Source organism: Dipodomys spectabilis, unplaced genomic scaffold (assembly GCF_019054845.1).
Source record: "Dipodomys spectabilis isolate Male_0828 unplaced genomic scaffold, ASM1905484v1 ptg000157l, whole genome shotgun sequence".
Taxonomy (NCBI): domain Eukaryota; kingdom Metazoa; phylum Chordata; class Mammalia; order Rodentia; family Heteromyidae; genus Dipodomys; species Dipodomys spectabilis.
In genome coordinates, this window is record NW_024870834.1 from 23,057,007 (window position 1) to 23,079,697 (window position 22,691).

At 47.1% G+C, this 22,691-nt stretch overlaps 1 protein-coding gene across 1 annotated transcript in view; it reads left to right on the forward strand.

Annotated features, from left to right (window-relative positions):
* The first annotated feature begins 3,245 nt into the window (after positions 1-3,245).
* The window catches only part of Slc8a3 (solute carrier family 8 member A3), a 141,685-nt gene continuing 122,239 nt past the window's right edge, over positions 3,246-22,691 (forward strand). Inside the window, exon 1 of the mRNA XM_042692605.1 lies at positions 3,246-3,307. The gene's annotated coding sequence lies outside the window, so the exon portion shown is untranslated. The remainder of the gene's footprint in view (positions 3,308-22,691) is intronic.

Consider the following 22,691-nt stretch of genomic DNA (forward strand, 5'->3'; position numbering starts at 1 on the left):
CAACATACACACACACACACACACACACACACACACACACACACACACACACACACACACACACACACCATTCCTATCTATCTTCTATGTCTGTCTGTTCCTTTCTCTTTCTCTTCTCTCTTTCTTTAAAAACATTCTTAAGCCGGGCGCTGGTGGCTCACGCCTGTAATCCTAGCTACTCAGGAGGCTGAGATCTGAGGATCGAAGTTCAAACCCAGTCCAGGCAGGAAAGTCCGTGAGACTCTTATCTCCAGTAAACCACTAGAAAACCAGAAGTGGCACTGTGGCTCAAGTGGTAGAGCGCTCGCCTTGAGCTGAAGAGCACAGGGACAGCACCCAGGCCCAGAGTTCAAGCCCCATGACCAACAACAACAACAAAAATTCTTAAATTATTATTATAAAGGTGATGTACACAGGGGTTACAGTTACATGTCAAGTAAAGAGTACGTTTCTTTTTGGACAATGTCACCCCTTCCCTTCCCAGTTTTCCCCTCCTTTCTCCACCTACAAGTTGTATAGTTTGTTTTTTATCATAATCTTTCTCTCTCTGGATAATATACCATGAAAATCTCTTCATGTCAATACATAGAACTCTACACACACACACACACACACACACACACACACACACACACAGCAACAGCAGAATAAATATACCACCATATCAATAGAATACAATTTATTCCACCAATGGTCTCTGATGAAAAATTCAAATGTTTCCATTTTTTAACCAGTATAAATATTACCATGAATATCCTTGTAATAAAATGTCTGCACATATAGCTGTATAACGTATAAAATTATTCACACATTTAATTAGTGCCACAGAAGACATATCTTCCAGTAAAATTACAGAATCATAGGGACTTTTTTTTAAAAAAAGGAATGTGATATAGCTTTCAAAACTGATTCTAAAATACATACCAACTTGTAAACACCAATATTTCTTCTTCTTTTGACTACAGTCTAGTCAGCAGTACTGTGGTCCTTCATAAGATGGACGCAAGGTAAAGCCCAATGCTGGCAGATGCTAAAACCCTACAGCCTCGGAAATTATTGAAGCCTTACAAAGACACAGTCTCAGGTCTAATTCAATTGAATCCAAGACCTATACTGTATCAGGAGGTTGAATGGACTCCTAACTGAGCATATCCAAGACCCAAACTCAGCACCAAATCACCCCATGCATTGCTAAAGGAACATTTTGACTAGGGGCCAGACAAGAGCTTACTTCATCCCTAGTTCAGATGCTCACTACCTCTGCATCCACTCAGCCTCTTTTGGGCCAACGCTGTTCAAGAGCAGCCTCTCAGGGGTAATCCAACATCGGAGAAGTTGTATATACTGCTGTGGTGTCATACGTATTGCGTGTTAACACCACTCAAAATGATTTCATCTTGGTCCCATCCTTGGGTCTACTGCATGTGGCCTGGACATGATTATTTAACCTCTCTAAGGCTCAATTTCCTCAGCCAATCACAAAGAGACATTGTAATTGTATCTATATCACACAGTTTTAGGATTGTATCTATATCACACAGCCCAAGTTTGTCTGCACCAGTCCTTGCTCTTGACTAAGGAGATGCTGATGGTTACTGAGCGCTCTGCTACTGCGCTGGCCCTTTGTACTTAGCTTCAGAGAGCAGAAGCTTGCAAGAGAGACTTTGGCCCTTCACTACACTCATTGTACAGCTGCCCCAGGCCACCTAGAAACTCAGGACACCAAGCCTCCTCCTCAGGCGAGACCTGCCCACCCCCCAACACCAGCTTTCAGGACCACGCCTGACAAATATAGCAGAAATTACAGACCTTTGATTTAAGACTGTGTATGTGCACAGTTTGCTTGGGCCAAGCCCCAAACCCTAGTTCTGCTCAGCATCAAAGGACCATCTCTCCTCCAAGCTTCCAGGCCCAGAACAAGCAACAATTTGGGAGACAGCCCCTTTTTATTTTTAGCCTTTAAAAAAAAAAAAAAACCCCAAAGCCAACATACCAACGCTCACCCAAGCGTCTCTCTCACAAGCTGTTGTTTGACTTGGTTGAGAAAATGACAGGCTAAGTTCTGCATCAAGAAGAGAAGGAGGGGTAAAAATTAGAGAGGGGGAAAAAAAAGAGTTTTATTTTCCCTCCACGATCCACCTCCATCTCCCCCTCAACTCCTCCCCCAGGTCTGGGTGGACCCTGCCTGGAGAGTCGTTTCCCTGCTATATTTAAAAAACCACAGATGTGTTTGGTGGAGACTTCATTTCGGAATTGCAGGCGGCGTCTCCCGAGGACAAGGGGAAAGCCGGTGCCGCGCGCCCGCCCGCCCGCCCGCCCGCTGCCTGGAGCTCCCAACTCCGGGGAATCCAGGTCAGAACGCGCCGCCGTCCCCGAATCGCTGCCTGTCCGGAGGCGCCATCGGCTGGGTAGGGGGGCGGTGTGTGTGTGTGGGGGGGGGTCTGGGCCGAATCGGGTCTTCCAGGGTTCTCCGGACGCGAGGTTGCAGGCTCGACGTCCCCGCCACTGGCCGGAAAGCTGGGCTGCGAAGTGTCCCCTAGGCGCGCCGGGCTAAATGCGCGCGGCTTGTCATTCGGTGCGGCTGCCTCTCCCCGCTGATAGGGTGACGTTGGGGTTGGAGGCTTGGAGATTGGCTTTTTGATTTGGCTTCTTGCGGCAGCTTAACGGGCAAAGCTCTCAGCTCGCCCAGAAACCAGCCCCTCCGCGCGTCCCCTCTGCGCGCGCGGCGAGGCCGAGACGTCTCCCGCGGTGACGGCGTGCGAGGCCCCGGGAAAGCCCGGGCGACGCGACTGCGAGCCCCCGCCGGGGTCCCTGGGAGCCGCCGGGGCGCGCCGGGCGCTTCGCCTTCCAGCCCCTCCCGGCAGGGATCCCCCACCCCCCACCCCACCCCCCCAGCCGGCGGCGCCCGGGACTCCGGGCCTCTCCCCGGGGCTACCTGGAGCCCGCGCTCCGGCTCGGGGTTTCCCCGTTCCTGCACCGGCGCGGCGGGCCCTCTCCTGGATTCTCCCCGGCCCCCTTCTCCTGCTCCCCCGCCTCCCCACAGCCCTCTTCCTGCCCCGATCGCGCTCCAGATGCGCCGCCCCGCAGCCCCCTGACCTCGGGGAGCCCACGAGCCGCGGCCGGCCGGCGGGAGGCAGCGGCGGCGGCGGCGCACTGACATGCCACGGACGCGGCTTCGGCCGGCCGGCAGCCCGCGGGGGCGATGAGCCGCGGCGGCCGCTGAGGCTCCAGGGGCCGGGGCTTCGCGCACCGTCCTCACCCCCCGTCTCTTGCCCACTGGGGCGCGCGGGGAGGCCGAGAGGAATCGGTGAGTAGAGGGGGAGCCTCGTGCCCTTCCCCCCTCGGCGGGCGGCTGGGGCTGGGGAAATGAAGGTGGGGGGGGGCTTGGGACGCTCCCCCCTCCTCCCAGAGGGTCCCTGGCGGTGAACAATTGTGGCAATAAGTTGCTTCTCTAGATCGTTCCCCTGCACCGTGTTCTTGAGGGTTTAGAGGCAGGAGAAGTGGGGGAGGGAGCCCCGGGAAAGTGTACGTCGTGTCTGCGGTGTTGGGAGGGGGTGGTAGGTCCGGCTGGGTGAGCGTTTCGGGGGGGGGGGGGGTGAGCCCAGTCCTGCCCCGGCTCGCTGTCAGTGGCGGTCGCTCTGCTCTTTGGGGGTGACTGCCTTGCGTGTGTGTGCGCGTGTGCATATATGTGTGCTTGTGTGTGTGTGAGCTGCCTGTGCCAGGGTGTGCTGTGTTTCTGTAAATGGGTACCACCATGGGGCTGGGGGCTAGGAAGGGAGCGCGGTATCCACGGGGCGCGCGCTCGCGTGCACACACACACGCACACGCACGAACGCGCACGCGCGCCTCCACCTCGAGATCCCACCGGCGCGGGGACCGGGAAGCTGCAGCTGCAGCCCCAGCGCCCGCTCCAGCCGCCGCCGCGGGGCGGAAGGGAAGGAGGGTTTCTCCCGTCCTGCGCTCCCCAGACGCGGGGCTGGGCGATCCCGGGCTGGGTGGAGAAAAGCCAAGTGTGGAATTGAGCCCCTCGCCAATCCAAACGCGCGCGCGCGCACACACACACACACTCGCGCACTCGCAACGCGCGCGCGCAGCCTCGGGCCCTCATTTAGAGTCCAGAGCTGCTCCCGCAGGCCCTGGCTGACCTGCCCCGAGGACCTGAGCCGCGGGAGGAGATGATGAAAGCGATTTGCTCCGGGAAAGAAAGCAGTTTTTGGTCTTTATTCATTGGGTTTTATTTTTAAACGGGGAGGGGGGGCATTCAGTGGCAAAACGCCTTTAATGCAGTGCCATAAATTTACCCGCCTGCTACCCCCCCCCTCCACGTCTCTCTCCCTCCACCTCCCCCTTCTCTCCTCTCTCACAGCTCCCTTTCTCTCTGACGATTAAAACAAAAAACAACCCCCAAAACACAAACCTCTGAACCTTTCCTGCACAGGCTTCCCATGTAGAAAGATGGAAACTGGGGACAATTTATCAGGCACGCAGGCTGCAGCTGAGCGCCAGGTGCTGCGCTCCTGGGTGGTCAAGAACTCTCCCCAGGGAAGGGGGTATGGGTAGATAGCAACACCACCGGCCTTCTGGTGGTGGGGCACCGAAAGGGAAGCCTGGTGTGTGTGTGTGGGGGGGTGCGTCTGGTGACCTGGTGACTAGCAGCCGCGTGTGATTAAGCTTCCACAGCTGTTGTGCTCCATCCACTTGAGCCGAGATCTTGTTTACCTCGGTTTTCAAATATAGCTGCTGCGCCATGCTCTTCCTGAAATAGGGGCATCAGTTCATTGTGCATGGGGCAAGGCATCTTGCCAGCCCTCCCCTTCTTTGTCTCTTTCTTTTTTTCCTCTCTTTCTCTTTCTTTCTTTCTTTTCTTTCCTCTTCCTCCTCCTCCTTTTCCCTCCCTCCCTCCCTCTCTTTCCTTCCTTCCTTCCTTCCTTCCTTCCTTCCTTCCTTCCTTCCTTCCTTCCTTCCTTCCTTCCTTCCTCTCTTGCTTTCTTGCTTTCTTCCTTTCTTCCTTCCTCTCCTTCTCTCCCCCCCCCCCCCTTTTTTGCATACCTGGATAACTACATCCAACTTTGAGAGAAAGCTGTCCTTGAATTCAGGCCTTGCAGTTCTCTAGAAGACAATGGTGGATGGTCAGAACTTGAGGTAACTCTCCTTCCTCTCATTGCAATCTACCCCAACTCTTTCTTACAAGTCCACTCTCAAGTCTCCCTTTCATTTAAGAACATATAGCAATCCAGTGGAGACCAGAAGTCAGGACTTCCAGAACTGGGCTTAGTTGCGGAGGTTATGTCTGTAACGTCATGTCCATGAGAAGGCCACCCATGCAGATTGCTCTACATCCTTCATGTGCTTCCCTCTCTAGTTCTTAGCTTCCATACTTTCTCTGACTGGGCTACACCCCCTTCTTTTATACACCTAGTATCTGAAGCTGTCTCTTTGAAGTAATTTCAAGATGCACATTCTATTTATTTATGTGATTGAGTAGTGTAGGGCATAGGTCTAATATGAAGAGAGAAAAGGTGGCTGGTGTTTATTCACAGGGTCTAGCACAGCACAGACACTCAAGAAACACTGGGTTAACAAAGGGATTTGGAGGAACCAGCTGCATCTTCCTCAGTGTTCTGGTCTCCTCTCTGCACTATCCTTCCCAGCCTCCTGGTGACAGAATGAGCAGGTTTATCAAGCTGACCCTGTTAGTATATATGCCATCCAAGTGACCCTGATAGAAAAACATTGCCTTCCCCTGTGCCCCTATGTGGGCTGGGACCCTGGCTTACTTTGCTCATCTCTGCCTTGTTTCTGTGCAAGGCAGCTCCTTACACCGTTAGGGTATTGTTCATGGGCAGTGATTGTGGCATTATCACCACCAACATGGTTCACTTATTGCTCCTAATCTGGTCTGGGGGAAAGTCATCAACTTGATTCCTTTTCAAACTACCAAGGTTGATAAGAACAGAGGAATAGCTCCTCTTCTCTCAAGCCTAGTTGCTTTATCTAGGGGATACATATATTGGATTCTAGAAGAGAAAGACCTTTATTTATTCATCCATTCAGCCAGCCATTTATTGATGAACATTCATGAACCACCTACTCTGACAGGCAGATGCCAGGTATAGAGGCAAGTAAAATAGAATGATCCATTTCCTCATACACATACCAACCCAATGAACAGGCAGTTACTGGATTGGGTGATTTCTGCCAGTAGAGGGTAAATGGCAGGTGAATGGAAGCATTTGTGAAGAGCATCTCCCTCCATGGGGCCCTGACGAGGACTTGTAGGGAAAGCCCAGAAAGGAAGAATGAGCCAGAGTCCACTTGGGGAAAAGCAGGGAGAAAAAGGGAAAGAAGGTAAGACAGTATCAGGATCCATATGTAAAGATGTGAAGTGGAGAAGGACTGCAGAGAGTAAAATGTAAAGGGTGACTTTGGAGAAATCATAGAATCAAACCTTGAAGGGCTTGTGCTCCATCAAAATAGTTCCACTGAGTTTTCAGTGAGGGATTAAGAAGGCTTTAAGTCCTGAGATGAAGAGTCAGATACACATTTTTAGATGGTATACTGGAACTCGAATGTAGGGTGAGAGGGAGGCAAAGAGGTAGGAGGTTGTTGTAGACACCAGGTATGTGGTCTTAGCAGTTTTTGTGTCCAAAGTTGAGATGCCCTTTGTAGGACAGAAGGTCCACTAATTTTCTTTAATGAAATTGGTTTGTGTTTGCTTTTTGAATGGGCAGGGCAACACAGAGGAAAGGTAAAAAGGTCTAGGAGGTATAAGACACCTTTTCTGACCCACTGAGAAGCACAGCAAGGCCAACTCCCAAAGATTAGAGATAGACAGTGTTTGAAGGCTAGGGACGGCTCCCAGAAGGAGCCTGGAAGGATAAGAAGGGTGTTTTTATGTCTACAGGTAAATCTGCAGAGACTAAAAGACCAGACTTGTAAACAGGAAGAATCACATGTGCATATAGATAGACTTAAAAAATGATATGGAGAATGAATAAAGGTGAACTTCTTGAATCCAGGGTATTTGGTTGTGGTATATAGAGCTACAGCTAAGAAAACGTCTCTTGGGCTGGGAAGGTGGCTCAGTGGTAGAATGCTTGCCTTGCATGCATGAGGCCCTGGGTTCGATTCCTCAGCGTCACATAAGTAGAAAAAGCCGGAAGTGGCGCTGTGGCTCAAGTGGTAGAGCAGTAGCCTGAGCTGCAGAGCTGAGGGACAGTGCCCAGGCCCAGAGTTCAGGGCCCACAACCGACCAAAAAAAAAAGAAAGAAACAAAAAGAAAACGTCTCTTTCTTCCTAGATAACATTTGGAAGAAACGAAGTGGCATTTACTGTCCTGGTGCTTAGATTAACAGTAGGCTTCCCTGGGTATGTGCAGGAATGTGGGGTCATATGGGGACTGGATCAGGAAGTGGGACTAGGAACTAATCCTATCCTGGCTTCCATGTGGTGCTTTGCAAATCCCCAGAGAGGACAGGCCCTGAACAGTCCTGAAGAATGAAGCGGACAGTGTGACTAGGTCAGCACTCTCCCTTTGTACCTATTTCCCTACTGGATTCCTTATCTTTCCCTCTCTCTAATCTCAGAAAGAAAAAAAAAACACAAAGAAACAACTGGCCTGGACTCTAGTTCTCATCTGAGGTCTTGCTCTTTCAGTCCAGGATCCTATCCCTTCACAAAGCCCAGACTAAAAACTCCATCACTTGCTCAATTTCCCCTCCCTATCATCCTCTCCCTCCACCTTGCCTTCAATTTGAAATTTTAGAGTAGTCATTTCCTTATGACTCATCTAAACCTTTGTGTCTAATTTTTCTCCACCTTCTGCTCAAAGACTTACCCTTCCCCAAGTTACAATGGCATCTCTCCCTCCTCACCTCACATCAGATGATACTGACCCTTAGTTCCTTAGAGTTCTCCTCTTTGGGCTTCTTGTGCATCAAACTCAGTAGGTCCCATAGACTCTCCTCATGGATCCTCTTCCATTTCTACTCCAAGATTCTCCCCTTCCCAGTTTTCTCTCTCTCCATTGTCCCATGGCAGTCTCCTTCAGAGAACTGTGCTGTTCCTTCAGGGCAGACATTTTGGATCCTCCAGCTCTCCACGTTGTGTCCTCTTTCCAGCTACTTGTACATTATCTCCAATAGGATGTCCCATCCATTCCTCAAGGTAAATTTTGATTAACCCAACATCACCTTCTTCCCCAAGAGCGGTTCCCCTTAACTCCCCATTTTCCACTGAGCAAGTTCTCCCTGGCTCAAACCAGTTAAAAGATAAGCAGTTTCTATCCTTTTAACTCCTTTCTCTAGTTCCTAAATCTTGCATAATGGCTTTTAAGCCCATTTCACTCTTCTGTCTCTCTAATACTACTTAAATGTAGATATTATGACCTCTTGAATAATAATAATACCAGTAGTTGCTTTGTTATTGTTATGCTGAACAAAACAGCTTTTCAATGTCAACTTGTCCCTCCTTCAATTCATTTTGATGATAGTTACAAGATTCCTGGTCAGAACCGCCCTTCTAAGCTTGTCACTTTCCCACACAACAGTCTTTGAGGGACCTACCTTTTTTTTCAGCTCCTCATACACAAGAGCTTTGTAGCCTTCAAGTCTAGCCACATGGTTACCTTAAGTGAACTTATTCCTTCTGCCTCTGTGCTTTGGTTCATGGTTTGCCTTTCCCTGAGAGCCATAACTGGGCTCTAGGGTTCAATTAAAATGATTTTTCCTATTGGGGAGCCTTCATGGGAAAGTGGTCCCTTGCCTGCTGAAATCTAGATACCACTACATCTGTTTTTCATGAGAACTTTATGCTTTTAAAAAATGTTTTCTTTTATTGTTAGCTTACTAAGTTGATTCTAGGGATATGTCACATGATACTAAAGAGACTTTGTGAAATAAAAAAAAAAATAAAAAATGTGTTCTATTTAAAAAATAATTTTTAATTTTTTTTCTTCTGTCAGTCATGGGGCTTGAACTCTGGGCTTGGGCCCTGAACCTGAGTTCTTCAGCTCAAGGCTAGAGCTCTACCACTTGAGCCATGGCACCATTTCTAGTTTCTGGGTGGTTAGTTGGAGATAAGAGTCTCATGGACTTTCCTGCCCCAGCTGGCTTTGAACTGTGATCCTCAGATCTCAGCCTCCTGAGTAGCTAGGATTACAGGTATGAACTACCGGTGCCTGGCTTTAATGTTTTTATGTAGTTGCACACAGGGGTTTTGATTCAACATACCAATTTATGAGTAAAGATCAATGTATCCTCTTCCATGGATTTCCCCCCCACCTCCATCTCTTTTAATCTCACCAATTCCCTGGGTTATCTAGTTTCTTGACACTTTTTTGGAGGAGGCCTGAAACAAGGTAGGTGCCCAAGGAAAAGCAAAGTAGTAAACCAGTGACCATTTTGCCTCACTTTTAATGAAGCAGGTGAAACCAGGTTAAGAAAGGGGATCTGTACTATTTATCAGAAAAGAGGAAAGTGATGGAGTTAAAGATGAAGTCAGGAGCAGCCAACAGTGAACACTAGAAACAGCCTGGATCTGGGAGTAAGAAGCTTTTGTTCTAGTTCTTAGCCCTTCTCATAGCCCACAGGTAAGACACATCACTGGTCTCTGAGCCCTGGATTCTTTATACATCAGAAGAGTTTGGCTTAAATGTGTTCATCTTTAAGATTTTCCCTGACTTGATACTTCCATATGGTATTTTTCCTCCTAGAGCCTATAATATTGCCTCTTGCTAAAAATGCTTTAAATGTAGTAGAAACTTCCAGCTGCAAGTTGAAGCCTTTCCTATGTCTACTTTCACAGTGAGCCTCAAATGTCAACTGTCCAGGCAACTCAGGGTCTGTGAGGCCCCCTAGTCTGGGCTGAGTGCCCTGATGGTCCTAGGTGAGCCCCTCCTCAGTATGCAATCTTCCATCAACTCTCCCAGCAATGTTCCAGGCCATTCCCCAGGAAGGGTGTATGTAGAGCCGTATGGAGTATAGAGATTCCGATGCATTCGTATTGCTCAAGGTCCTTGCCAGGGCTTTGCACATCCTCAACCATGTCACTGTCTCACTCCCTAGTGACAGGAAGAATCAGCTTGAGCTAAGCCTTGAAGCCCCTCAGAAGGAGCTAATAGAGAATCAGCTTCAAGGGGAATCAAGAAGGGAGTAGAGAGAAAGCACAGCTTTCATTTCATCTGCTGGGTTTGGGGAATTTCTCGTAGCTCCCTCCTGTGAAAGGGGCACCCCGTGCTCAGCTGACCTTGATTATATGAGAGAAACCCCCAGCCATGTCTCAGAGAGATGACTCTGACTGTGTCCCAGATTTCATTTGTTCTTCTTTCCATCATCTGATTTAATTCCACATTTCAACATTAAAAAATTAAGATACATTAAATTGTATTAAAAATAAATCAGCTTCCTGGAGAATGGTCTGAAGGAAATCTACATAATGGAGGCCGATCACTAGCTTCTTCGGGTGGCTCTTCAAAGAGATGAATAACCTCAACATAGAACCCAGGAGGTCATCTCTGGGGAACAGTCAGGACAGGGCTATTGTCTGCTGTAGGTTTCTCTGGGTCCCTGACTTCTTGGCTTCCAGCTCTGAGATTCTTTTGGTTGGAGGGGCTGTTTTCTTTTGGTCCTTTCTTTTTTTTTTTATTGTAAAAATAGTGTACAGAGGGGTTACAGTTACATGAGTAAGGTAATGAGTACATTTCCTGTCGAGCATTGTTAACTCCTCCTTTGGTTACCCCCTACCACCCCTTACCTGGCCCCTTCCTTCAGGCCTGGTGGAAGGAGATCTCTGGCAGCCAGAGGAGCAGCATTTGCTTCTGGCTCTATATTTATTGGCATAGAAACTCTTGGCAATTAACTAATTAACTTGGCATTAATTATCTTCATCTGTATGATCATCCTTACAAGAAGGATTAACTGAGATCATGGGAGTGAGGAAGGCCTTTGTAAACTCTTGGCACACAGTCTCGCTTAATCTTTGTTGGATGAATGATGTAATGTCGATGTTAGTTGTCACCATGGCATGCTCTGGAAGACAGGGAAGGTGCCCACGAGAGGGGAAAGGTAGATAGAAGCACCTGGGCTGACAAATAGACTCACTTCTTCTGTTCTAATGCTATGTGGTTTTTACTGATTCTTCTGAATGAACAAATCCACTTGTTCCCTGAGGACCTGGGCTATAACCACTTCTTGACTCCAAGGCTTATTAGGAAGCTTGAAGTCTCCTCTCATATGTGCATCTTTCCAAAAATGAACCCTGCAGTTAGTCACTCATTCAACAAATACCTACTGAGCACCCCTATTCCAGGGTCTTGTCAAGGTACTGAGAATACTGTGGTGAGCCAAAAAGTTATGTTTCCTGCTACCATGAAATTTATATTCCTTGATAAATTGGCAAGCAATAAACAAAAGCAATAGTGATGTCAGAAAATGATCAATACGATAAAGACAATGAAAAGTGCCGGACATCAGTGTCTTCCAAGTGTAATCCTGGCTACTCAGGAGGCTGAGACTTGAGGATCTTGATTTGAAGCCAGCAGGAACATCCATGAGACTCCTATCTCCAATCAACCACCAAAAAAAAAAAAAAGGTTGGAAGTAGAGGTATGGCTCAAGTGATAGAGCACCAGCCTTGAATGAAAGAGCTAAGGGATAGTGTCTAGGCCCTGAGTTCAAGCCCCAGTACTGTCTCGCCTACACAAAGATAATGAAAAGTGATGTGGCAAAGAGCACAAAAGGATAGGTAGAGAGGGAAAGCCTCCCAGGAAATGAAAAAGTGACTTGTGTGGATTTGTGAGGTGAAGATGGTCTAAGTGGAGCGACGAGCTAATGCAGAAAGCCCTAAGATAGACTCATGCCTGATCTATTCCGGGAAACTGGAGAACTTTGTCTTAGCTAGAATGCAGGATGGATGGAGCAAAAATAGGGTGGGAGGAGAGAGGTCAGCGAGTTAGAAGTTAGAAGGCAGTAGATGGGAGTCCTTCAAGAAAAGAAGAGCTGCAATTCACGGAATGGTCTGTCTGATTTATCTTTTTTTTTTTTTTTTTTGGGTCCAGTTGTGGGGCCTGAACTCTGGGCCTGGGCGCTGTCCCTCAGCTCTTCAGCTCAAGGCTGGCGCTCTACCATTTGAGCCACAGCACCACTTCTGGCTTTTTTCTTTTTGCTTATATGGTGCTGAGTAATCGAACCCAGGGCCTTGAGCATGCAAGGCAAGCACTCTACCACTGAGCCACCTTCCCAGCCCCTGTCTGATTTATCTTTTACAAAGGCATCCCTGCAGACCACAATGGGTGGGGCAGTTCTGGTAGCTATTGCGATAGTCCAGACAGAGATGGAATGGTGACTCCCCAGGAGCTGCAACCCAGTGTGACACACATTTGGCACTCAATACATTTGAGACACATCCACACAGACAATCTTCAAAGAACTTACCACTCCGTGGGAACATCGGAAGTGTTTGACAAATATTTTATTCCTCCTATGAATCAATGAGCAAAAGAAGACTTTCACAGAATAACGCTTTCTTGTAGGTTTTGAGTTAATCTCAATATTTTTGGGGGGGGGGGGTGGGGGTTGGTCGTGGGGCTTGAATCTGGGCTTGGACGCTGTCCCTGTGCTCTTCAGCTCAAGGCTAGTGCTCTACTACTTGAGCTACAGTGACACTTCTGGTTTTCTGGTAGTTAATTGGAGGTAAGTGTCTCACGGACTTTCCTGCCCTGGCTGGCTTTGATCCCCGATCCTCAGCTCTCAGCTTCCTATTTCTGGGCTTTTCTAAAATTGAAGAAGAAAACCCAACTATTCTAGCCAGCACCCCTTCTTAGGAGCAAGGTGTTCCTGGGGTTCAGTTCCTTCTGTGTGAACCGCACTGTCATTTCAGACAAGCGGGAGATCTTCAACTCCCCTCCCCTTTCTTGTTGTTTCCCCTCCTCTCCCCTCCTGTGTTATTTTCCCTTCTCTGATGCTCTCGGTCCATGTTTTATAAGTCCCCAAACATTTAGATTCTGATCTTGTTCCCCTCTGTGTGTTTATCCAGGCTGGGGATACACTGGCTCATCAGTACCCCTCCAGAGCTTATCCCAGATTGGGCTTTTGAAACCACAAATGTCTCTTACCTTGACAGGACTGAGAAGCACTCTGCAGCTCTGGCTCCATTTCAGGGGCCCATGTTGTCTTCCTAGAGAACTCACTTTTCTCTCTGTTCTCATTTGTCTCACTGTTACAGGAAGTCTTGAAGTTGGATGGTTTGGGGTTGATTCCTTCAGCTCCCATTTCTTTGAGAGTGGATCTTTCTGAACCAGGAAGAACTTTGCAGAACCAGTGTGTTGAAGAAGGTGCCAGTGTGGTTTGGGTCTTGCTCAGCCTCTTCATTCCTCTTCCATGACAATGTTGTTTCCATTGTTCTCCAGCTTAGATTGACTCTACTTTATGTAGCTCTGAAATTCATGTCTTCCTCAGCAGTGTGGCCCATACCTTTCAGCTTCTGGAGAAGCTGGGAGAGCTGGAATTGGTCTTCCTGCTACCAGTTGGCCCTGCGTTTCCAACTGTTTCCCACTCCGTATCATTGCAGGTTGCCTATGCAGAAGAAAAACATTGATCTTATCGTTCCTCTGATTAAAAACCTTCAGCCATGTTGTCCCCTATTGCCTCTAGGTCATGCTTGAGTTCCTTGGCCAGTCATATGAGGTCTTCCACCGGAAATTTGTCATCTCTAGAGGCTCTTGGGTGTCCTGCACCCAGCTTGCTTGGCCTGTTCTAAACACACACTGCTTGTTTAGTCTTCTACACTGTCTAGAATGAGCCTCCTGTTGCCTTTGTTGGCGATACATGAGCTTCCGCCCAATGAACTGCTGTTCATTCTTTAAATTCTACATCTAATGTTACCTCATTCATGGAACCTCCGCAGTCATCCTGGGCCATGCTGAACCTTCCTTCCTCAAAGTCTCTTGGCACAGCACATGTGCTTCCAGCTTTCACACTTGTTTGGTCCTAATTACTCAGCTTTCTGTCACTGTTCTCTGGTGAAATGTGTGCTCCTCAAGGAGGATTATATTTTGTTCGGATTACTCACATTTGAAAATCCTTGCTCACAGCTTCCCCGACAGATGGTTGTCTCCATTTGAATACTGCCAAGGGTGGGAGAAATCATTGGACATGATCCCTTTTATTTTTGCATATTCATTCAATGTATCCACTCATTCAATAACTGTACTATACGCTAGACACTAACTTAGCCACTAATTTAGGATATAAAAAAAATCAGGGGGGCTGGGAAGATGGCTCAGTGGTAGAGTGCTTGCCTTGCATGCCTGAGGCCCTGGGTTCAATTCCTCAGCACCACATAAGCAAAATGAAAAAAGCCGAAAGTGGCGCTGTGGCTCAAGTGGTAGAGCTCTAGCCTTGAGCGGAAGAGCTGAGGGACAGCGCCCAGGCCCAGAGTTCAGGCCTCACGACCGGACCCCCCAAAAAAATATCAGATAGAAGTTGGGTGCCGGTGGCTCATGCTTGTAATTCTAGCTACTCAGGAAGCTGAGATCTGAGGATCGGGGTCAAAGTCAGCCTGGGCAAAAAAAAGTCCCTGTGAGACTCTTTATCTCCAATTAACCACTCAGAAACCTGAAGTAGCACTGTGGTTCGAATGGTAAAGCGTAGCCATGCATACAAAGAAGCTCAGGGACAGCACCTAGGCCCTGAGCTCAAGCCCCACAATTGGTTATTTTAAAAAATCAGAATTTTCTACGCTCTTGAGCCAGGTGCTGTGTCTTATGTTTATAATCCCAGTTACTCAGGAGGCAGAGATCCAGTGCATCACAGTTTGAGGCTAGTCTGGGCTAGAACTTTGTAAGACCTCTGTTTCAGTCAATAATTCAGGCAGAGGGGTGTACACCTGTGATACAAGCGATACAGAAAGCGTAGGTAAGGAGATCTGGACAAAAACATGAGGTGCTATCTGAAAAATGACTAAAGCCAAAAAGGTCTGGGAGCCTGGATCAAGTGATAGAGCACTTCTCTCACAAGTATGAGGCCCTGAACTCAAACCCCTATACCACCAAAAAAAAAAAAAAATCCAATTCTCTTGGAACTTGGAACTTTTTGGAGTATGTAGGGGAAAATGAGCTTAGAATGAAGATTTAGAATAAACTTCTCAAGATAATTCAGTAAAAGTCTGCCTGTAACACATAGCTGGCTTCCATACACATGCACAGGTGAGCAAATGAATGAGCCAAGGAACAAACAGGCCCTAAGAGGTGTCTGACTGCTTGTCACTGGAAGGGAAAATAGCTAGAAACATACCTTGCTGAAAATGGATGAGAAACATCATTTTATTATGATGCTATAAGAATTTTATATCATTTAAAATTTCCCCAGTAAAAACATAAGCCAAACAGGAAGTGAGTTTAGGGAGAGACAGAGGGAAAAGTCTGTGGTATGGGAAACTGATGCCATTATCTGGCCCAGGAGAATGAGATGTTTGTCTAGAAAGACCGTGTGGTAGTCACTGTGGGTCTACTCACAATTTGCTGAAAATCCTTCACCCAGTCCAAGAAAGCTCTCGATGGTTGGAATCCTTGAGATACCATGCCATAGTCAGATTATGTACTTTGTCTTGTCTCTCAGCATTCTACAACCTGGATGTTAAATCAACTAAGCAACTTAAAAACTAAACTTCTAGAATACCCCCAACTTCCCTCTAAAGGACAGTTCACATGTGTGTATCCTGTAGAATTCCAGGGTTATTCTGAAGCTGTCTCTAGGGTGTACCTGATTCATTAGTGTCATTCTTCAATTAGAGGATGACTAGATGCAGGTATAGATCTATAAGCAGGAGAGCAGGATTTAAGCTGAGAAAAGACCTCTCTCCTCTAGGTCCCCTGCCCTACCCTCTGTGTTGGTAATTCCCCAGATTTGTCACTGACTTGGTGGAGGGCAACATTCTTTGAATCACAGAGTTTTACAGGGAGAAAGCGTATCATATGTCAAGTCTAGTTTTTTAGCCCTACTGATAAGAGTTTTACTATAACAAATCATTAACCACAAAACTTCCCTTCCCTCTGTGGAGTTGAAATTCCTCCTTGGAGCTTCCTGAAGTGTTGAAAATGGCCGCATGAACAGAAGAGCCCAGTGTTAGGGATAAATACCTTAGTGATCCTCATTTGATACAGAAACTCAACATAGCAAATGGCTCATTTGGGAAGTAGAGAAGGAGACATAGTAGTCAGGGAAGGCTTCCCAGAAGAAGTAGAGATTTGTAGGGCTTTGCACTCCTGCATTATTATTCTACCATCCCTTTCATCCTCTGAGACTTGAAAGCAAACTTTGGTATTTGGCATAATGAGATTCGAAGCCATGCAGTGCGTCTTGCTCAGTGAGAGGACCTTCGATGGATCATCAGTCCTTGAATCCCAGTCTCCTCATTTCTAGAATGGAGAACGATGCCTGTCTCATTGTGGCCCTGCGAGATGTTATACCGAAGCTCCTAACCCAGCGCTACCCAGAGAAGAGAGCTTGACGCATGATAGGATCATTGTTTATTTTATGATCATTGTCATATTTTAAGTTGATGTAAAGCTGGAGGAGAGCGGAGGCCTGCTGGTGTTCTGGTCTGTCTGGGAGCTTGCTCTCCCTGTGAGGCAGTGCCTGGAAGAATGTCAGCAGGGTTCCATGGAGTTATTAGATGGCTCAGATGCTCAGTTGTGTGGGACTAGAGAAGCAAACACAGTACCCTATCTCTCCCCATGCCCTGCAACACTGCCTATGTGACAAAGCCCTGATGCACTGCAGCCATTCACCATGTGGTTTCATGCAGCTTTAGAGCCACCAACGTGAGTGCTCAGAGCAGACCACATAAAGGGTTTTATTACATCCCAGGACATATCATTGTTATCAATTATTCCTATAATTAGTTTGTTTCCATCCCTTATTAGGAGATAAGCTCTGTAAGGTTGATGAAGAACTGTAGCTCATTCTTGGCTGTATCCCCAATCACTTATACCATGTTCAGCCCCAAATAAGCAAAGAATGGTTGCTTTAAAAAAATGAATTTGAAGGGCTGGGAAGGTGGCTCCGTGGTAGAGTGCTTGCCTTGCATGCATGAGGCCCTGGGTTTGATTCCTCAGCACCACATAAGCAGGATAAGCTAGAAGTGGTGCTATGGCTCAGTGGTAGAGCTCTAGCATTGACTGAAGAGCTGAGGGACAGTGCCCAGGCCCAGAGTTCAAGCCCCATGACCCCCCCCCCAAAAAAAATTGAAGCTGAGTGCCAGTGGCTCACACCTATAATCCTAGCCACTCAGGAGGCTGAGATCTGAGGATTGTGGTTCAAAGCCAACCCAGACAGGAAAATCCATGCGACTCTTATCTTTAGTAAACCACCAGAAATCTGGAAGTCGCGCTGTGGCTCAAGTGGTAGAGTGCCAGCCCTGTGCTGAAGAGCTGAGGGACAGCACCCAGGCCTAGAGTTCAAGGCCCATGACTGAGAAAAATAATGGATTTGATCCCAAGAAGCTTTTGGCGAATTCAGCGTGGAGGTTTCCCCTGGACCTTTTCTTGGCCCCTTCCCCCCTTCCCCCCTTTCTATCACGCTCCCTTAAATTATTCTCTTATCGTCTGAGTTTTCCCTGGGAATCTGAACTCCAAGCATGGCTTGCACACTGCTCTGAGTCCATCTCACTTCTTTGTGGCTTTGCTTTCCTGTGCTCAAAGCATCTTTGAGGTGAACAACTATAGACATTGTCTAACTCAACCTGAGTTTTATGGATGAGGTGGCTGTTGGCCCTGAAAGGGTCACCGATGTTCTGGGATCTTGCAGCTCACCGAAGCATAACTGGGAAGAAAGTTCCCAGTTGCTTCTTGGTTTCAAATCCAGGGTGCTCCAGTTTCTTGATGCTGCCTGGGGGTAAGAGTCTTCAAGCCTATAGGGAAACTTCTGTATCCAGAAAGGCTCACTTTGCTCTCCCAAACCCCTTGCTCCAAACCCAGGGTCTGTTGCTAGCACAGTGATAAACACCATGTGCTTCAGTGACAGACTGCTAGAATTCAAGTTCTTACCTTTCTACTTAGTAACTGTGATCTTGGGCAAATTACTTAACTGAAATGAGCTCTAATTTACCACCTGTAAAAATGGACATCATGAGCCGGGTGCTGGTGGCTCATGCCTGTAATCCTAGTTACTCAGGAGGCTGAGATCTGAGGATCATGGTTTAAAAGCCAGCCCAGGCAGGAAAGGTTGTGAGACTCTTCTCTCCAATTAACCACCAGGAAACTGGAAGTAGAGCTGTGGCTCAAAGTGGTAGAGTGCTAGCCTTGAGCACAAAAGCTCAGGGACAGCGCGTCCAGGTCCTGAGTTTAAGCCCCATGACTGACTGACCGGAAAAAAAAAATAAAAGGGCATCATGATGATAGTCTTTCCTTCTCTGTAAAACTTGAGGAAAACATTTGCATCGTTTGATCTCTCTCCTTGGATCCTAGTTCCATTTGTAATCAAGCTAGCTAAGCAACGAAGGTTGCATCTTCCCTACTCTATAGAGAGGGTAGGGAGTTTAGTTCTTGCATTTCGTGGGGTGTGTTGCTCTGAAGAGAAGGGCTCTGCCCTGACCCTGCTGTAGGCAGACGTACAGGAGACACTGCAGTGTGCTTGGACCCAGCTGACATGTTGGAGCCAGTACAGCCCAGCCCAGCTGCACCTAAAACTTTAATGTAAATTGGCTGTGATGCCTGTGCAGGCGCCCAGATTTAGCAACAGAAGAGGACGACTCTGCCCAGGCTGGTGACAAGCCTGGAGCTGTGTTCCCATTGGAGACAGTGGAGGGTGTAGCAGGCAGGGGTGGGGGGAGAGGGGGGGACTTCTCAGTCTGGCCTGATGGCATTGTTTTATTAATGATCTAGAAGAGCAGAGGAACAGTGACTTTAATTAAATTTGCCAGTGATATTAAAAGATGTCAGGAGCCACTGCTGAAGACACAGACACCTTGCAAATGGCCCTGGGGGCATTAGGAAAATAATCCAGGAGGGGGACAAGAGGTCATGGGCTCAGCCAGGACATGAGTTTGGCTGAGAGAAAGAGGAATGTGATGTGGTGATAGAGGGTCATCCTATGCAGAGGGAACCCTAGGTGCACTTATCTGTATCTTTCTGTTAGAAATAGATGTCTAACTGATCTTCCCGCCCCGGTTTCATCCTAATTACAGCCATCCTACCTTTAAGGGAATTGATTTTTCTGAAATGCAAATCAGGCCATGTCGGGATCCTGGTGAAAATTCCATCACTGACATCTCACTGCCCTTAGGATAAAATCCCATCATCTTGAGCTGAGTGTGGGTGGCGGCTCACACCTATGATCCTAGCTACTCAGGAGGCTGAGATCTGAAGATTGTAGTTTGAAGCCAGCTCAGGTAGGAAAATTATCACCAAGTAACCACTAAAAATCCAGAAGTGGAGCTGTGGCTCAAATGGTAGAGTGCCAGTTTTGAGTGGAAAAAGCTAAGGGACAAGGCCCAGTCCTTGAGTTCAAGTCCTAGTACCAGTACCAGATCTCTGTCTGTCTGTCTGTCTCTCTCTCTCTCACACACACACACACACTAACACTCACATCTTCCCAGCCTGGCCTTGCAGACTTGCCAGGAATTGAGTCCTGACTGCCCCGGCTCACCCTGATTCCCTGTAATCCCAGTCACACAGTGAGCTTTTTCATGTTTCCAGGATTTCGCTTGGGCTCTTCTCTTAGACTCCAATGCCCTTCCTACATTTTTTTTTTTTAAACTAAAGCTCACTCATGCTTGAAGACTCATTTCAGGGATCACCTCCTTCAGAACGCCTCCTTGGATCCTCAAGCTGGCTCAGTGTTCTCCTTGTGTGCCCACAGAATTCTGCTCTTACCTCCACTTTTTATAGCAAAAGCGTCTATTTTTGTATCTTTCTACCCTGCTCAATTGTACCGTTGTGGGCAAACACTGTATCTCGCTTTTCATTTTACCCACCAGCCTCTAGTCCCACGTCTAGCAAATCCCAGGCTTTTGTCAATATTTGTCAAACCAAACTGACAAAGAATATTCAGATAGTAGACTCCAGCAGGCAGCCAATGGGGCCTGGCTTGCAGCCTTGCACGCATACACTTCTATCAAATGGCAAATCTCTCCTGCAGGGGGGAAGGGGAGTGCAGCTCCTATGTCTACAGCCACTGGAAGCTAACTGGGGCCCTGGATGGTCTACAATAAAGCAAAACATTGTGGTAAAATTGAGTGGCCAAAAGACATACATTCAAGTTATCTACGTATGAGTTTGGGCTCTACGAACTCCTTGCCTTATTCTTGGAGTAAATGAATTCAAGGAGACTGACTTACTTTCCCAAAATGTAAAAATAGGGATAAAATATTATTAATCTCAGCTGGGAGCCAGTGGCTCATGCCTGTCATCCTACCTACTCAGCAGGCTGAGATCTGAGGATTGTGGTTAGAAGCTAGCCCAAGCAGACAAATCAAAGAGGCTTTTAAACTCCAAATAATTACCAAAAAGTAGAGCTATAGCACAAGTGGTAGAGCAGCAGCCTTGAGTAAAAAAAGCTAAGAGACAGCACTAGCAGGCCTTGAGTTCAAGTCCCAGTGTTATTTCTCTCTCACACAAAAAATATTATTAATCGCATAGAATTGTTGTAAAAATTAAAATTAGCCAAGTGCTGGTGGCTCATGCCTGTAATCCTAGCTACTCAGGAGGCTGAGATCTGAGGATTGAGGTTCAAAGCCAGCCCGGGCAGGAATGTCTGTGAGACTCTTATCTCTAATTAACCACCAGAAAACTGAGAGTGGTGCTGTGGCTCAAGTGGTAGAGCCCTTGCCTTGAGCTGAAGAAGAGCTCAGGAACAGCACCTAGGCCCAGAGTTCAAGACCCAGGACTGAAAAAACAAAATTAAAATTAGCACTAAGCACACAGTAAGTATATATGTTAATTACTATTGTCAAAATCTTAAAATCTGAGTCTCAAGACATATCCTTGGGTCTAGGTCTCAAAGAGGCTGAAGAGACACCCTGGAGGTTGGATCTGTGTCAATTTTTGAATGGGCCTGGAGCTATGGCATGAAAAATTGACCATTGGCTTAGTCATAAGACTTTTGGTCATCAGTCCTGTCTCTTCTTCCTGAAATCATTTCCTAGCAGAGATGGAAAAAGAGCAACTAGGAATCCATGAGCATTTTCTACCTTCAAGTCCTGAAACTCATATAGGTATTTCCTGTTCCCCATGACTTCCTGCCTTATTCTTTTAGTCTTTCCTTCAGCTCATTTGTTTTCTTAGAGAACTGATTTCTGATTTTGGCCCCATGTAGAGCATATTTCCATGAAAACCTGTCACCACCACGTGTATGCCAAGCCCAGGGAGAACAAAGATCATGGCCCCTCTTTCTCCTGGTGTATAAGATAAATAGGAATCTGACGTGCTAATCAGGCTCTGTGCCTCACATTTCACTCACCTGTGTGTCTCTCATCCCCCACCATGTTGGCTCTTGATTAAAGAACTGCTACAGCTGTGCCTACCATGGTGCTCCTCCTGCATGGGGCTTATTAGAATCCACAAAGTGTCAGAGTTTTCAAAGGTCAAGGGAAGAAGTCAGAATCTTCCTTTGTCCACATTTTGAGCAGAAAACTTGTGAGTGGGGGTCCCGGTGCACATCACAGATTGCAAGAGATTGCTCAACCTTTGAATAGGATTCTGAACATCTTGAACCACCCTGCCTGTCCACAGTCAACCTCCTGCTCTCTTTTCTCTGAGTGAGGTCACAGGTAAATCCTTGCTATGATGATCCCCATCCCCGGTATTGAATGTTGAGGCCCACATTCCCCACTGGGAATATGAAACCCTTCTGTCATTCTGGCGGAATACAAAGCCAAGTTAATCCCCAGCTCTTTGGAAGGCAGAGCTTTGTAGTTATAGTATGCAGTATGCACCTTGACATATTGTGCCCTGAAAGGAATTTCTCTCTGAGTATGTAGCTTTGGGAATTGAAAGAGGTCTTTAAAAATCTACTCAGGATTTGTCTATTGAGATCTATAGGTATTTCCAAAGCAAACGGCCAAAGCTTACATCTAAAATGGCTTTAAAGAAGCCTGTTGTCTCAGGAAGCTTTCTTGGTGGCTGCATTTGTTCATTCTAAAAGCATACATTGACCGAGCACTTACTAATGACTTAGGATTCCACAATAGTGACAAATTCATCCTAGTTTTTAGTCTTTTACAGTTTCATGGGTGAGTTTGATATTAATTAGTTAATACTGCAAATAAACATTTAATTTCAAAGCTTTTAAAATGCCACAGAGGAAGAGTCTCATGAGAGGAAATAAGCAAGGCAGTTGGTCATTTTTTTGGAGGGGGTGCACTTAAGCTGAGATGTACTGAATAATTAAGGGTGGCGTGGGCGCCTCGGTTGCTTGGATGGGAGTTGGCTTGGGAGTTTGTTTCAGCATTTCTTCTTCACTTCGCCTGAATACAAAAAAAAATCACAAATTGTTTATCTTGTCCTTTTTTTTTTTTTTGGGTCCGGTTGTGGGGCCTGAACTCTGGGCCTGGGCGCTGTTCCTCAGCTCTTCAGCTCAAGGCTAGCGCTCTACCACTTGAGCCACAGCACCACTTCTGGCTTTTTTTCTTTTTGCTTATGTGGTGCTGGGGAATCGAACCCAGGGCCTCAGGCATGCAAGGCAAGCGCTCTACTA